The sequence below is a fragment of the Sarcophilus harrisii genome, chromosome 5, assembly GCF_902635505.1.
Source record: "Sarcophilus harrisii chromosome 5, mSarHar1.11, whole genome shotgun sequence".
Classification (NCBI taxonomy): domain Eukaryota; kingdom Metazoa; phylum Chordata; class Mammalia; order Dasyuromorphia; family Dasyuridae; genus Sarcophilus; species Sarcophilus harrisii.
The window spans coordinates 59950420-59958087 of record NC_045430.1 but is presented as its reverse complement, the minus strand read 5'-3'; positions in this window follow the sequence as shown (position 1 = coordinate 59958087).

Here is a 7668-nt window from a genome sequence, read left to right as displayed (position 1 = left end):
AGAAAAGAACATAGCTTTTTGTGCTTATTTGTTTACTTGTTCCTCTTCCAGTAGATGGTGAGCTTCTCAAGGGCAGAGATTTTCTTTTGTTTTTCTTTGTATCCCCATTGCTTAGCATAGTGCCTGGCTAATAGTAGGGCTTATTATTTGCTTATTAATTGATTAATTGCTTATTCCAATAGATACAGAGATTTAAAAAATTGCCCTCAAGTTGCTTACGTTCTATTTGGTAAGGTAAGACTAGATTTACCATTTACTTAGATAACACAAAGTAGAACATTATGAGAACAAAAGAAATCCAAACAAAATGATCTAGGAAATATGAATGCTACATAGAGGAGGAAATACCTGAGCTGAGAGATAGTGTCTTATTTGTATAACAGCCAGGAGCCCAGTGACAGTGGATGGAAATGTATATGTCAGGGAATAAGGTATAAAAAATCTGGAAAGGGGGGTAAACTAAGCCCAATGGTTTACACATAGTAGGTATTTTACTTACTATATGAAATAGGTTAACATATAAAACAAAAACTTTACAAGGCTTTCTAGTTATACAGGCTAGATATTATTTTATATTGTTGCTGAATTAGGTTAATAATAGCTAGCTTTTTTTATAGTGTTTTACCATTTAAAGTGCAAAGTGCAAAATTTTATCTTACTTTATCCTCATAACAACTTTTGAGAAGGAGGTGCTATTATTATTTCTGTTCTATAGATGGGAAAACTATGGAAAACAGAGTCACAATTGGAGGTAGAATTAGAGACCTTTGAGATCACAAGGGTGAGATCCTCCTGACTGCACATCCAGCACCCTGTCTACAATGCCACCTAACTGACCACTCACTGCCTTTCTCATCTTAAATCTTGATTATTAGGACCAAATAGTTGGCACGGTAAATAGAGTACTGGCCCTCAAGTCAGGACCTAATTTCAAATATGGATTCAGTCATTTGACATTTCCTAGCTGTGTGACCCTGAGTAAGTCATTTAACCTTGATTACTTCATCAAGAAGGAAAAAAACCCAAACACAACAGTTAATTATTTAGAAGCATAAGACAATATTTATCTCTAATAACTTTTTAAATTTTTGTTACTATTTTTCCAATTAATAATCATTTATTTTCTCTTCTTTTCTTCCCTCAAAGAATAATTTTTATTTATTTTTTTTATTAAAATTTTTTAAAATAACTTTTTATGTACAAGTTATATGCATGGGTAATTTTACAGCATTGACGATTGCCAAGCCTTTTGTTCCACTTTTTCCCCTTATTCCCCCCATTCCCTCCCCCTGATGTCAGGTTGACCAATACATGTTAAATATGTTAAAGTATAAATTAAATACAAAATAAGTATACATGTCCAAACTGTTATTTTGCTGTACAAAAAGAATCAGACTCTGAAATATTGTACAATTAGCCTGCAAAAGAAATAAAAAATGCAGGCAGGCAAAAACACAGGGATTGGGAATTCTATGTAGTGGTTCATAGTCATCTCCCAGAGTTCTTTCACTGGGCGTAGCTGGTTCAGTTCATTGCTGCTTCATTGGAACTGATTTGGTTCATCTCATTGTTGAGGATGGCTAGGTCCATCAGAATTGGTCATCATATAGTATTGTTGTTGGAGTATATAATGATCTTCTGGTCCTGCTCATTTCACTCAGCATCAGTTCATGTAAGTCTCTCCAGGACTCTCTGAAATCCTCCTGCTGGTCATTTCTTACAGAACAATAATATTCCATAACATTCATATACCACAATTTATTCAGTCATTCTCCAATTGATGGGCATCCCCTCAGTTTCCATTTTCTGGCCACTACAAAGAGGAGAGGGATGCCACAAACATTCCAAAGAATAATTTTTAAAGGAAAATATCTTTATAACAAATACATAGAGTCAAACAAAACAAATTCCCTCATGGAAAATGTCCACACACACACACACACACATACACACACACACACACACACACAGAGATACATACACATAGATATACTTGCACAAATACATACATCTACACATCTACACATGTACATATATATGTATATCTATCTACATATATATTAATACACATATAATTCTGCATTTTAAGTCCATCACTTCTCTGCCAGAGTTGAAAATAGCAAGAAAACCTCTACTATTGATGAGGAACAGGATGGTGAAGCAGCTTTCTTGTCCTCTCATTGAAGGAGTCAAAGAATACTTGAAAGATGCTTTGTCACTCCTGACATCCACATAAGTAATTCAAAAATCTAGAATGGCCATATTCCTTAATAAAGGAGGACAAATATACGTAGAAGAATTACTTGGAGGTCCCGAACACCAAAATTCCAAATTTTAACTCCATCTCTGCAGCAAACTGCAAATTCTTTGAAGGACCATGCTATACCAGTTAATCCCCTCTGGTTTTGATTATCCAGTATCAAGTACAAACAACATGCTCATATTCTCTTTCTAATCAACTCATCCCACATCCCACTGCAACAAAATTCACTCATGATGTAGCTTGATTGATCCTAGGTCATTGGATCCCACTCCCCCATTTATACTGTCTGCAGACTTCCTCCTAAGCCACTGAACTTTTAAACCTACCTTCCTTCAGCATTCTTACTCTTACCAAATTCCAGGATCTGTGCTTATTCAATTTAATTCAATTAAGCTAAAAAATAGAAATAAACTTTTCTGAAATTCGAATGAAAGTGATTATTTGCAATGTGTTTTGAAGCAAGTCACATTACTTTTAAATCTCAGTTTTTTCATCTGTAAAATTAAGCAGTTGAATAAAGATCCCTTCTAACCCTTATCAATATCCTGGAACTCTACTGTGGATTTAATTGATAAGAAACTGATTCTGTAATAAATGGTTGAAATGCTATGTTTATTTTTTTTTAAACCAGGGATAGAAGGAATGTTCAAACTAGTTGGGAAGAAATAAATACAAGTCAGGACACAAAAAGAATCTGTATCCTGATTATTTGAATTTGAATCTCAGAGCTATATTCACTGACTAGGTAACCTTGAATAAATGATTTTCCCTTATTAGATCTCAGTTTCTTCATTTATAAAAATAAAGCAATAAAACCAGCTAATGTCAGAAGTCCCTTCCATCTATAAAATCATATTATCTTTTATTTTTTTAAGAATTTACTTTTTTCTGGGATACGAAGATAGGACTCAATGGAAAAGATCCTGAAGTTGAGGAAAGATTGAAAGCAAAAGGAAAAGGGGAGATGAGATGGATAGTGTCATGGAAACAGTGAATGTGCACTTGGACAAATTTCAAGAAATAGTGGAGGACAGAAGAGCTTGGCATGCTATCAGTCCATGAGGTCACAAAAAATCCAATATAATTGAATGACTGAATAACAAAATGGAGCACATCCCAATTTCAACCTCATGCAATTTGTGCACTGGCCACGAGGTGGTGCAATTCTGCAGGTGATTTAATATCTCATAATTGTAGAATTCATCCCAGACTGGAACAACTACATTTTGTTCACCATTGTGCTTGTCACTTTGAATTGTATTTAGGAATTTTGAAGGGAAAATTTGGCCATTTTGTTGCTAACCTGAATTGTTAGGGAATTAAATAATACTGAGAGACTCAAGGAAAACCAAAATTAGGAGATTTTAGGACTTGTCTCCAGAAAGTACTATTTCTGGTTATAATTCAAATAGATGGATACCTAGACCAGTCTTAAAAACCTCCTGGATGGAAATGATATTACTTCCAATATCATGAACCAATGTACTTTATGCTGTTGGTAATCTTATTCTTGTGTCCAAAATAAGTACTGTTATCTTCAATGTAAGTAATTTCCTTGGGATTTTATGTGTTTAAGGAGGACTAGTACCTGTAGTGTGGGCTTGATGAAATCTTTTTCAGGGCTCTTCATGCACCTTTAGGGTCTACTTACCACTCAACTCTCATGTGGGGACTCCAAGAAGCTGTATTACATCTAGTGGCCACACTCCAGTAAAACCCATTCAGCAGAATGGCTAAACCAGGTAAGGTTAAGTCCTTAAATCCATCACTGATGTCTCCAAGCATGTGAAGACATCCCCCAGTAGGATGAGCAGATGGGGACAATTTGTTCCATTAGTTGAAATAGGTACTGTGTAGTGTTCAAAGCTTATTCAGGCATTGAAGATACAAGGTCAACTATTGGTGGGTCATTACCAGTTGTTAAGGGACAGGTCAATTTTCTGAGAGCTTCCACAATTGTGGATCATAGCATCTGCACTAGTTGCAGGGCAGCCTTTGCTGACACAGGTGTTGCGGACTGGGAATGAGATAAATTGGAGTCAGAGGGAAGAGGAGAGAGGTCAGACAATGACCTCTCAGTTAGAGAGGTCAGAGAACAGCAACTGCCTCTCAGTCTCCTTGTATCCTCCTTTCACAAGAGGAGATCCATTCTGGGTTGGATCTGCAGCAGCCACTGTCAGGTGGCGCCCATGTATTCCAACAGCTCTCCCGTGTATTCCAACAACCAGTAGTGTTAGACTTTTGTCACTTGATTTCTGGAAGAAAGAGTGAGGTTGATGATGACTTTGTACAATTCTACCTCATTTAAATCCAATTCACACACATTTCATGATGTTATTGGTCCAATTCAAAAACAAATAATTTAAAAAATGAATGTTGAAAATTGGTTTAAGTGTAATTGAAGAAAAGCAAAATGCTAAAAAATAAAAATGAACAAGTAATTTCCTCTGGTTAGAGTTTTAGTGAAGTTGTCAAAAACCTTACTTATAGATAAAATGTCACCTCAGTATTTTTCTATATTGAATAAAATCAAAGGCTTTTCTTGAGTTTATTCCTTAATAATGTGAAGTTCTACATTTGGTTAAAAAAATCAGATGTATTTATGTTATCTGGATTTGGACATTATAGTCAAATCCTTCTGGACTTTAATTCTGCTATCTGAAAAATGGAGGGATTAAACAGATTAAAATGACCATTTCCATTTCTTTTTTAAAAAATGCATTTTTATTTGTTTTAGTTATTTTGCATTTGACAAATATCATCAACTATGACATGCAAAAGAAAAGGATGAATGTAATAAATTCAACATGTTATTTACAAAGTTGTCTGTTCATTGTGTTTCTGAATCTTCTTTTTTCTGTACACTTTTTTCCCCTGGTGATAGTCTTTAAAATTGTTTTTCTTCTGTATACTTTTAAAAGATGCCACAATAACCTTTTTATCTTTAGAGAGAAGTAGGTGTTACAATGGATAGAGCACTGGATCTGGAGTTAAGACATCTCCATTAAAATCTGATCTCAATTGTTTATTATCTGTGTGATCTTAGGAAAGTCACAACCTCTCTTCTTCAATTTCCTCATTTATAAAATAAGGATAATTACACTATATGCATCACAGGGATGTAGTGAGGTTCAAATTAAGCAGCATTTGTAAGTGCTTTGCACACTTTAGAAGTGCTACAAGTGCTAGTGATAATTTTTTTTTTTGGTCTCCACTGATAATCTCTCTTCTCCCTCTCTCCTAATTCTGACCCTTTACCCTCATAGTTAGTAAACAAATATGCACTTTGGTCATGTCCAGAAATATACAACTTGACTGCCTTTGATTCCCACCTTTCTGCCAAGGTATTGGTATCAATATTGATCCTCTTAGAGTAGTTGGAAATTATATCAGATATCTTAAATATTTCAAAGTATTTTTTCTTTACAATGAGATAGTTATTGTATAAATTGTTCCACTAATTCTGCCTGCTTCATTCTGTATCAATTTATGTCAGTTTTCTCTAAATCTATCTCTTTCATCATTTCTTATATTTCATTAAATTTTGTTATATTCACATACTTAACTTGCTCAGTTGTTTTCTAGTTGGTGGGTACCCCTACCCTAATTTCTAGTTATTTGCTATACTGCTATATATAGCAGTAAAAAATACTGCTATATATATTTTTGAACAAATAGGTCCTTCTTAAAATCTCTTCAAGGTAAGTCCCTTTCTGCCTAAAAATATTCAATTATTTAGGAAGAGGATGATAGAAAACTTGGTTTTATTGCAGTTTATATGAAAAAGATTTAAGAGGTTTATTGGATAGCAATTTCTGGAGAAAAATAATATGAGTCAAATAGGATGAGTGAATGTGTTGTGGTTGCAAAAAAGCTAAAGCAATCTTTGAATTAATTCAAGGAATATTTATTGAATACCTCCTATATAAGATACCTTGCTAGGTATTAAATTAATGGAATTATAAAGCTCACTTGTTTCTCAGCTCTGTCTCTTTCAATGTTTCTCTCAGTTCCAACAACATTCTCCTCTCGAGAAGCTCTTGTTCTGTGCATTCCCTCCTATGATTTGTAAGTTTCTGTCTTAGATCACCATTTCAGAAAGTTCCCAAGGTCATTCATGCTCACTTTTCTCTTGAATCTACCCTGGCCCTCATGATTTTTTCTACCTTACCCTCCCACCCCCATTCTGGAGTCTTTCTGTATTTCCCCTCCTCCCTTTTATCTGTTGTCTGCTTCCATTAGAATGTAAGCTCCTTGAGGGACTCTGTCCCCCTCCCCACCCCAACACTTAATAATATTTTGTTTTCCCCCCAATTACATGTAAAAATAGTTTTCAACATTTGCTTTTATAAGAATTTGAATTCCAAATTTTTCTCCTCCCCTCCCCAAGACAGCAAGCAATCTGATAGAGGTTATACATGTACAATCATATTAAACACATTTTCATATTAGTCATGTTGTGAATGAAGAATCAGAATAAAAGTAGGAACAAACAAAAGAACAACAACAACAACAACAACAAAATAAAAACAGTATGCTTTTAATCTCTATTCAGAATTCATAGTTCTTTGTCTGGTTATGAATAGCATTTTTCATCATGAGTCTTGAAATTGTCTTGGATTATTGTATTGCTGAGAAAAGCTAAGTCTATCATAGTTGAATGATGTGCAATGTTTCTGTTACTATGTACAATGATCACCTGGTTTTGCTTACTTTACTCAGCATCTTTCCAGATTTTTCACCTAAGATCACCTTAGACAATGAAGTAATACCAATATTAAATATATATGTTCCAAATGGTATTGCATCCAAATTCTCAAAGGAAAAGTTAAATGAATTGTGAAAGAAAATAGACAGTAAAACTATATTAGTGAGGACCTCTACTTTCCCCTCTCAGAATTAGATAATTGTAATGATTACCTAACAATTAATTGGAAACTAAATAATTGAATCCTAGAGAATCAGTAAGTTAAGAACAAATCATAGAAAGGATAATTTCATTAAAGAGAATGACAACAATGAAACAACATACCAAAATTTATGGGATGCAGTCAAAGCAACACTTAGGGGAAAATTTTTATGTTTAAGCATTTACATCAATAAAATAGACAAAGAGTAGATCAATGAATTGGGTATGTAATTTTTTAAAAATGGAAAAAAATTAAAAACATAAAAAAAACAAAAAATGGAAAAAAATTAAAATCTAATTAAATAATGAATTAGAAATCCTGAAAAATCAAAGGAGAGATCAATAAAATTTAAAGTAGGAAAACCATTGAATTAACTAGGAACTAGGTTTGTGAAATAAATAAACAGATTAAACCATTGCTTAATTTGATTTTAAAAAAAGAAAGGAAAAAACTAAATTATCAGTATCAAAAATGAAAAAGAGTGAATTTGAAATC